The sequence below is a fragment of the Temnothorax curvispinosus genome, unplaced genomic scaffold (genome assembly GCF_003070985.1).
Source record: "Temnothorax curvispinosus isolate PA1 unplaced genomic scaffold, ASM307098v1 QBEX01000145.1, whole genome shotgun sequence".
Taxonomy (NCBI): domain Eukaryota; kingdom Metazoa; phylum Arthropoda; class Insecta; order Hymenoptera; family Formicidae; genus Temnothorax; species Temnothorax curvispinosus.
In genome coordinates, this window is record NW_020209925.1 from 7,846 (window position 1) to 15,690 (window position 7,845).

A 7,845-nucleotide genomic window follows, 5' to 3' on the forward strand; every position below is an offset into this window, starting at 1 on the left:
GCAAATGTGGTTGTCGTTGATGGGCCAGTATTGCCTGCATATATTATTTTCTATAATCGGCAACGTGGCGTACTTAAGTTTAACTGTTGTACTTTTGTTAGCCGTGTTATTTTCTTTTTCCAACCGATCAAGTTTTCAACCGACCACATACGCATATTTGCTCTCGTAATATGTAAAGCTTTCGTAATATGCGAGTTTTACTGACTGAATATTATCTAAAATAGAGAAATATTATATTTAACTAATAATTTCTTGAAATCAATATTAAGGCATGATATACATTCGTAATACTTTTTCAGTAGTTTTATAAATTGTGACATTTTTTTAGTACGCATCAAAGTATATATCCAAGATTATATATATCCAAGTATACAATCCAAGTATATATCCAAGATAGCATATAAAAGAAACTGTACGTAGATATGCAATACGATTTTTTATTTCCACGAGTCTCCGTTCCACATGCATTTATAAGATCTTATTATTCAAATCATTATTAACTTTCCGCATATTTTCTATAGAATAATTAAATACTGCCGACATATAAATAAGCGCAAAAGGAAGAAGAAAAAGAAATATCAATTTAAATGTACTTATTGGAAAAAGGAATATCTTGTGGCATATAGAGTAAGGCAATATCATTGTTGGCCCTTTCGTATTGCGGATGTATAAACGTTTGAGTCGGAATCATCAGGACACTGCTGAAGTCTCGAAGAAGATTGTGACCAATTCCAAACTCGTTGATGAGAATACTACGAAAAATGTACTTATGTATATATTGGAAAAAGGAATATCTTGTGGCTTATAGAGTATTAAGGCACCCCTTACAAAAAAGTATTACTAGCTGGTTAGTAATAAATACTTATTTTGTGTATTAATAATACTAAAATTAAGTATTTATTAGTACTTGAATCACTGTGATCCAAGTATTGCATAGTATTTTATTACTGGTCAGTAATTTATGAAAGTAGTATTTAATACAGGACGAGTATTGAATACTTAGTATTAAATTTCTGATGAGAAAGCATTTAATACTAGGTGAAAAATACTTGTGTAATAAATACTTGTGTTGAATTACTGATGAGTATTTCAATGTTAGTACTGAAGTACTGAACCAAGGATTCCATGTGTAATAAATAACTGGCCAGTATTTTAATATTAATACTCAAGTACTGAACTGAATATTCCATGTAAAATTAATCACTGACCAGTACTGCAATTTGTATAGAAACATTATAATGGGTAATTCCTGATAATATTAAGGAAAAGAGATAAAAGTAAGGCACAAATACATTTTATATGAAGGTCTGTACTAATTCGTCGTGATAAAAGTGTACAAGTTTTGAAATAGTACTGAGGATATCATTTTAATATTCAATTCAAAATTTTATTACTTTTTTTAAACTGAATTTGTTTCTTAAGATGATTTTTAAAAAATTATATATTTGCGCTGGTTATGATACATGTAGACTATATATAACACTTACATCAAATTAAGAAGTAGTCTACCACGTAAGGCAGTTGGCTCACGATCCAGAGGTCCCGAGTTCGATCCCACCAAGGTAAGTGTTTTTTAAATACGAGAAAATATTTATAATTATAAACTGCATCTTAAGAAACAAATTTAGTTATAAAATAGTAATAAAATTTCGAAAAAAAATAATTTTTTTTTATGCCGGGTAAATATCGGAAATCGAAATATTGGTGAGTAATTCAATACTAAGCACCAGTAGTTCTGTGTAGTATTAATCACTACCTATAATATTTATCACTACCAGTATTTTCCCAGTATTTCCCAAATAAATATTGACAGTATTAAATCACTGAGATTTTAAGTATTTAGTCAGTAATACTTTTTTGTAAGGGTCATCATATATTATAGCACTTTGGCGTATTGCAAATGTATAAACGTTGAGTCCCAATCATCGACATACCGGTCAGTCGAGAAAAACCCTGTGTAATGTCAAACGCGTCAATGCCGAAATCTACCAAAATATTTTTTGCGACGCAGTGGGTGGCTGTGAGAACCCATCTTTTGGATAAGATCGTGCCAGCACACAGTGTCGCGGTGCCGTCCAAGATTGAGTACACCATTACCATGTATGGAAAGCTTGGGAACTTTAACGCAGTTGTGGATCCCTCCGTTATGTTAGTTATTGCTTCATCTATTAAAAAAAAATGTCAGTGTAAAGAGAAATGATTATTATTAGCTTAATTCGATGGTAATTATTTAGAATAGGGTTTTTTCCAGATTTTGATATTTTTTTGCGGCTTTCTTGGTAAAAATCTTTGTTGTGACTCCTACAGTGATAATCAATCGGGGGAGCCCGAAAAATATGTGCCTTATTTATTTCTTTTTACTTATTTTTTACCTATTTTTTCCGACGTGGCTTTCCGGATCTTCCGACGTTATAAATATATAGTGACTCTTAAAAGGACCGATTTTGGTCCTGTAAAGAACCGGTAGTAATTCGTGAATCTTGTCTATTTTGTTGCGTTATTTCGGTGTCCAACAGTTTGTGTCAATATTAAAGAAAGTAATTTGCTGATATGTGTGTATAGACCATAGAGATATAAGAATAGAGTGCGCGAGTCATATGCTAGCATGTAAGAGGCTGCGATATAGGAATAGAAAAAGAACGCTGCATATAGGCCCTTTCTGTCTTTGTCTACGCGTGCATGCGAAACAAAGACAGAAGGGGCCCATGCGCAGCTTTCTCTTTTTATTCTGCGCAGCTTTCTCTTTCTATTCCTATATCGCTTTTTCAGCTCGCTCGCGCACTCTATTCTTATATCTCTATGGTATAGACAGTAAGCGAAAGTCAGTGGGGGTGGATCTCGGTTCGCGTGGAGAGTTGAAAACCCGAAAAATGATGATACGGAAAGTACAATGCTGTCCAGAGAAACATTCATGCAAACCATTCATTCAACTCCTGTCCACCCCCGCCTACATGTCTACTTTCAAGTAAAAAAAGAAAATTGAACGTTTGCGTGGAAGTTGAACAATACTTAAAAAAAAAAGATAAAAAAGTAGGTAGGGTACATATTTTTCGGGCTCCCCCAATTGATTATCACTGTCAGTGTCAAAATAAAGATTTGTAGCAAGAGAGCCGCAAAAAAGTATCAAAATTCGGAAAAGGTCCTATTCTAAATAATTACCAAATTAAATAAAACTTTTTTAATTTTTGCTTTGTCTTACCATTATTCGCGTCAAGAACGATAGCATCGATGGGATTGTCGGATGTGACGTTTCTAGATTCGTTTCCCAAGTACAAACTTTGAGTATATAATTGACACATTGACAAACAGAATACAATGCACAGTAATATCTTCGTACTTAGCGGACTCATAATAGTCTGTTCTGCGTGTTGTCCCTGCAAATTTCCCATTATTATGCAGTTGCGTCGATATTCAGGCAATAATGACTAATCAAATTATTAACACTTTTGACAACGTTTTTGTGAACTGTATTAGATGTGAAAACTCCGGAAAATACTGCATGCAAATATACATACCATATTATTGCATGAAAGACACTAGCTTGTGCACATTATTTTCGATTATTTTTAATTAAAGCGATTATACTATACGTGTCTTTATTAAAGGTATTTTTTATCGCTTTTATATTGTCCACGCGTATTGTGGTAAAAATCGGGACTTTTAATTATTTATGTATTAAAATTCGAGAAACAAAGCGCAAAGAAATTGGAGACCTTTTTTCTCCGAAAATTTAAGCATTATTAATTAATCTTCATTACCTTTTACAAGTTCTTTGAAATTCTATTAATATTGTTTATCTTTGGTTGATTGTCGGTAGTCCGCAGATATTATTTTTATAATTTTTAAGAGGTGATTGTTATTCTAACAAAATGTAATGTGCGACTGTTGGTAGTATTTCCATTTTCGTTTCCATAATGTATGGAAATTTAAAAGGGTCAAAATGATGAAATGTGTGTGATATGAAAGAATGTCGCAAGTCAAATGAATTTACTTCACGCACGCGAAATCAAAGAACTTCGCCTATTTTTATAAGGTGTTTTGGGCTATCCGGGCCTAGTCATTAATTATACATTATTTTTTGTAGAATGTAGGTACTAAGAATGTAGGTAGTATTAAAAAAAAAATAATTTTAGGTTTTTAAACCCCCTCGACGAAGGCAGTTCTGACCTCCTAATGATGTCATTTTATTTGTTCGATGGCTCATCATCAGAGCTGTTTAGGATAACAAATACGTCATTGCTATATATGCTCGGAAGGTATACAGGTGGAAGCACATAAAATTGCAGAAGCCATAAGCAGAAGGCAGAAGCCATATGCGCGTGCGCTATGGTATCTGTAGAGCTCTAATAGATACCATAGAAACTATGAAATTTTTGTTATTCAAATTTAAGAGTTTTTTAGGTTGCTAAATATTAATCTGATGTTAAATTCAGTTGATAAATTAAAAATGTCGGAGCCATATAGCGGCCGGATGTCAAAAGTAAAAATTGTATCATTTTTTTTTTTAATATCCACTATTTTTAATTAACTTTGCCATCCGATTAATATTGCGGTTATTTAAAAAAAACCTTTAACTTCAAATACATAATTAAAAAATAATTCATAAATTCTGAATGGTATATGTATTATAGTTGCAACTTCTTGACGCAATAGGATTCTGTGTTAACCTCGGTGTTAATAATCATGCATCAATTATATATTTGTAATCATAAATGATATGAGAAATTTCTTTTAAGAACAAATAAAGGATAAATATTTTAATTCGCGATGCTTCTTTAATAAACTTAGTCAATTAATTATATTTATTATTTATACCGTCGTGTAGGAAAGTTTCATGTTTGTATATTAATTAAAATTTCAAAAATAAACTTTTTATATAATTTTCCTGGTAATTTCATAAAATTAATATTTTCATCAAATTAAACTGCCAAATACGGTCAGGCTGAATTTTGTTCACCTATATAGTAACAATTTTTCGTGTGAATTTTAAAAGTATATTCTTTCGCTTCGTCAACTACACGCGCCGTACTTTCAATCTTGAAACGCAGTCTGAAACTGAAACGTACAATCACATAATTAAATTGATATAATCAATTTAGCAATACCGATACTATACCCATCTCCACACACACTACAAAGAATGTTACGGAAATATTTTTAATTTATAGTTTATAAAATTATTGACTATAATTTTTTTATTTTTCTTTAAATTTTAATTAATATCTAATATTTTAAATTTCAGTTTATAAAATTAATTTTTATTTTATTATTAATATCTTAAATTTTAATTTATTAATTTAATCAAGAAATATATATTTTTCACGTATCGACTGATATCTTTCGGGAGGTCGTATCTTACACAATTCGAGGTCGATTTTACACAATTTCCGATTTTTCTGCTTAAGGACGTTCTCCGGCTCCAGTCGTGCTCAACTTGTATTCGTGCTTAAAAAGATGTTTATATGTATACAAAATATTATATAATAACTCTATAAAAAATAAGAAGTTAACTTCACGCGTGAAAACTCATGCGGCGTTGCCAAAAGTAACTGACGCCTCTTATTCTCTTATATCACTCTGAACCGAGCGAAAAATTCATTAAATCGCGTACTTTACACAAGTATTTCTCGAAAACGAGTACCGCAAGGGTATTGACACTTAATTGCATATTATTTATTCTATTTTTATGGAGCATCATATACTAATTTTTCAAAAACATTTAGAGAAAACTTTTTTCACAATTTATTATAATGTTTCTTATTTTACAATAGTTCGGAATAGGAATTACATGTTAAAAGTTGAAATTTTGAAACTCAGTATCTCGATGTTTAATACCGCAAGAGGTATTGAAATTTATACTATCGCATAAAACACATCTAAAAAATTAACATATATTCACAGTTTTAAAAAAATCTAGAGAAAATCGATTTTCCGGAGAACGACTTAAACGCTCGGCAGGCAACCCCGAAGCTAAGTGTCTACATCCTATCTTGAAATAGATTACCAAAAATGAATTATAGTTGTCGAAATTTTCTCATATTTTCTCGTATTTTTAGATACGACAAATTGCACTTCAAAATTATAATCAAATGAACAAGATACGACATATTTATTTTTAAATGACAATAATAAATGTTATTTAAAAATAAATATGTTGTATCTTGTTCATTTGATTACAATTTTGAAGTGCGTCGTATCTATAAAAATTGCGTTTTTGCGTTTGTTTCCCACGAATAATATCAAATTAAACAATAAAGCTGTATTTTAATTCCAAATCACTATACTTTTGAACAGTAAAGCAAACTATCTTGTTCGTTGCTTATCAACAAAACAAAAATTTACGAATCCTGTAAAGTGAGAGTTTTTGAGATACGATCTCCCGAAAGATATCAGTCGATATACGATAAAAACAATAAAAAATATGAACAGGAAACTAGATTTTGCGAGATTTTGTCATCGTTGAAATGGAATTCGAACTTGTGAAGATCTATAAACGATAAAACATTTATGTTATTAAGTTATTGATTATTTTTACTGCCCAATCTATTGTAAGTATATGCAAAAGTTAAGTAAAAAAGCAAAACAAATGTAATGCGTTAAACATATTTTAATGAACGTTGCTTTTCAGTATTATATTAAATGTGATTTGCAATTGGGAACAAAGTTTTTTGGAAGTTTTAAACGTCATCGCAGGTGATGGCCATTACATGATTTATCGGAAAGATAAGTATAGGAAGATTTTTCAATTCTAAAATATTTCTTGTTTTATAATAAAACATTACATTTACATTCTCTCACTTTATGAGATTTTACATTATTTTATATCACGTTTCATTTTATTGATAATTGAATTAGCCACAAAGAATCCTGGCTATTTTAGAACCCTCGCGTCTAACGAGACTTTGCTAAAATAAAAAATTATTGTTAGAGGATCAGAATATTCTACAATCAATTATTTTGAATATCCCTGACTCACATCCAAAAACTTGCAATTAGCTGGATCAGTAGTAACAAATTTATTTGTATAAAGTACTTCAATTGATATATTAAAGTAGTTTATTATCCGTCATCACAGGGAGATGCCTAGGACGTCGAAAAATCGAATGAAACAAAGCCATTTCGTACATTTTTCTAATTTTTCAAAGAGTGTATCTCTGATCGGTATTAACTTACAATAAAAGATTATGTTTATACAGAAATATTTCAATCATCTAACAATAATCTTTCATTTTAAGTCTCGTTACTATACGCGAGGGGCCTAAAACCTTTATAAAAATGAGCAAAGTTCTTTGTAAGTGAATTTAATGCCAAATTGGCAACAATTTGCTATTAATTTACTTACTGGATTATAAACACGCTGCTGTATTACAGACGGGTTGCAATCATATCTACCCATTAGAGAATAGATATTTTGTACTCTAAACGGTAAGATATATAAATGCACCCATATGTGCACATAAAAGTAGCAATTTGCGAAAAAACCCTGACTGAGATAATATTTTTTCGCAATAAATTCTTTACAGTAATATTCGGGGGAAGGAAAATGTTAGATACGATTTGTATCAGCATCAAAAATTAAATCGATTTGCAATTTATTTAAGTCAATTTACTGTTCCAACGAAGAGCTGTGTTTCAAGACCGACAATTCGTTGGCGCGCAATTTAGTTGGAAATAGTATTGGAAATTTACACGGAAATTATTTGCTATTTAGATCCTAGTTCGGACTTGATGGCGTTCTTATATTAAATTGATTTTAAATCTTAGAATCCTATTACTATTATTATTACCTTGAAGGAAATATTTTACTGAATATAATGAAATTTTACTGAAATTCTGTCTCAATTG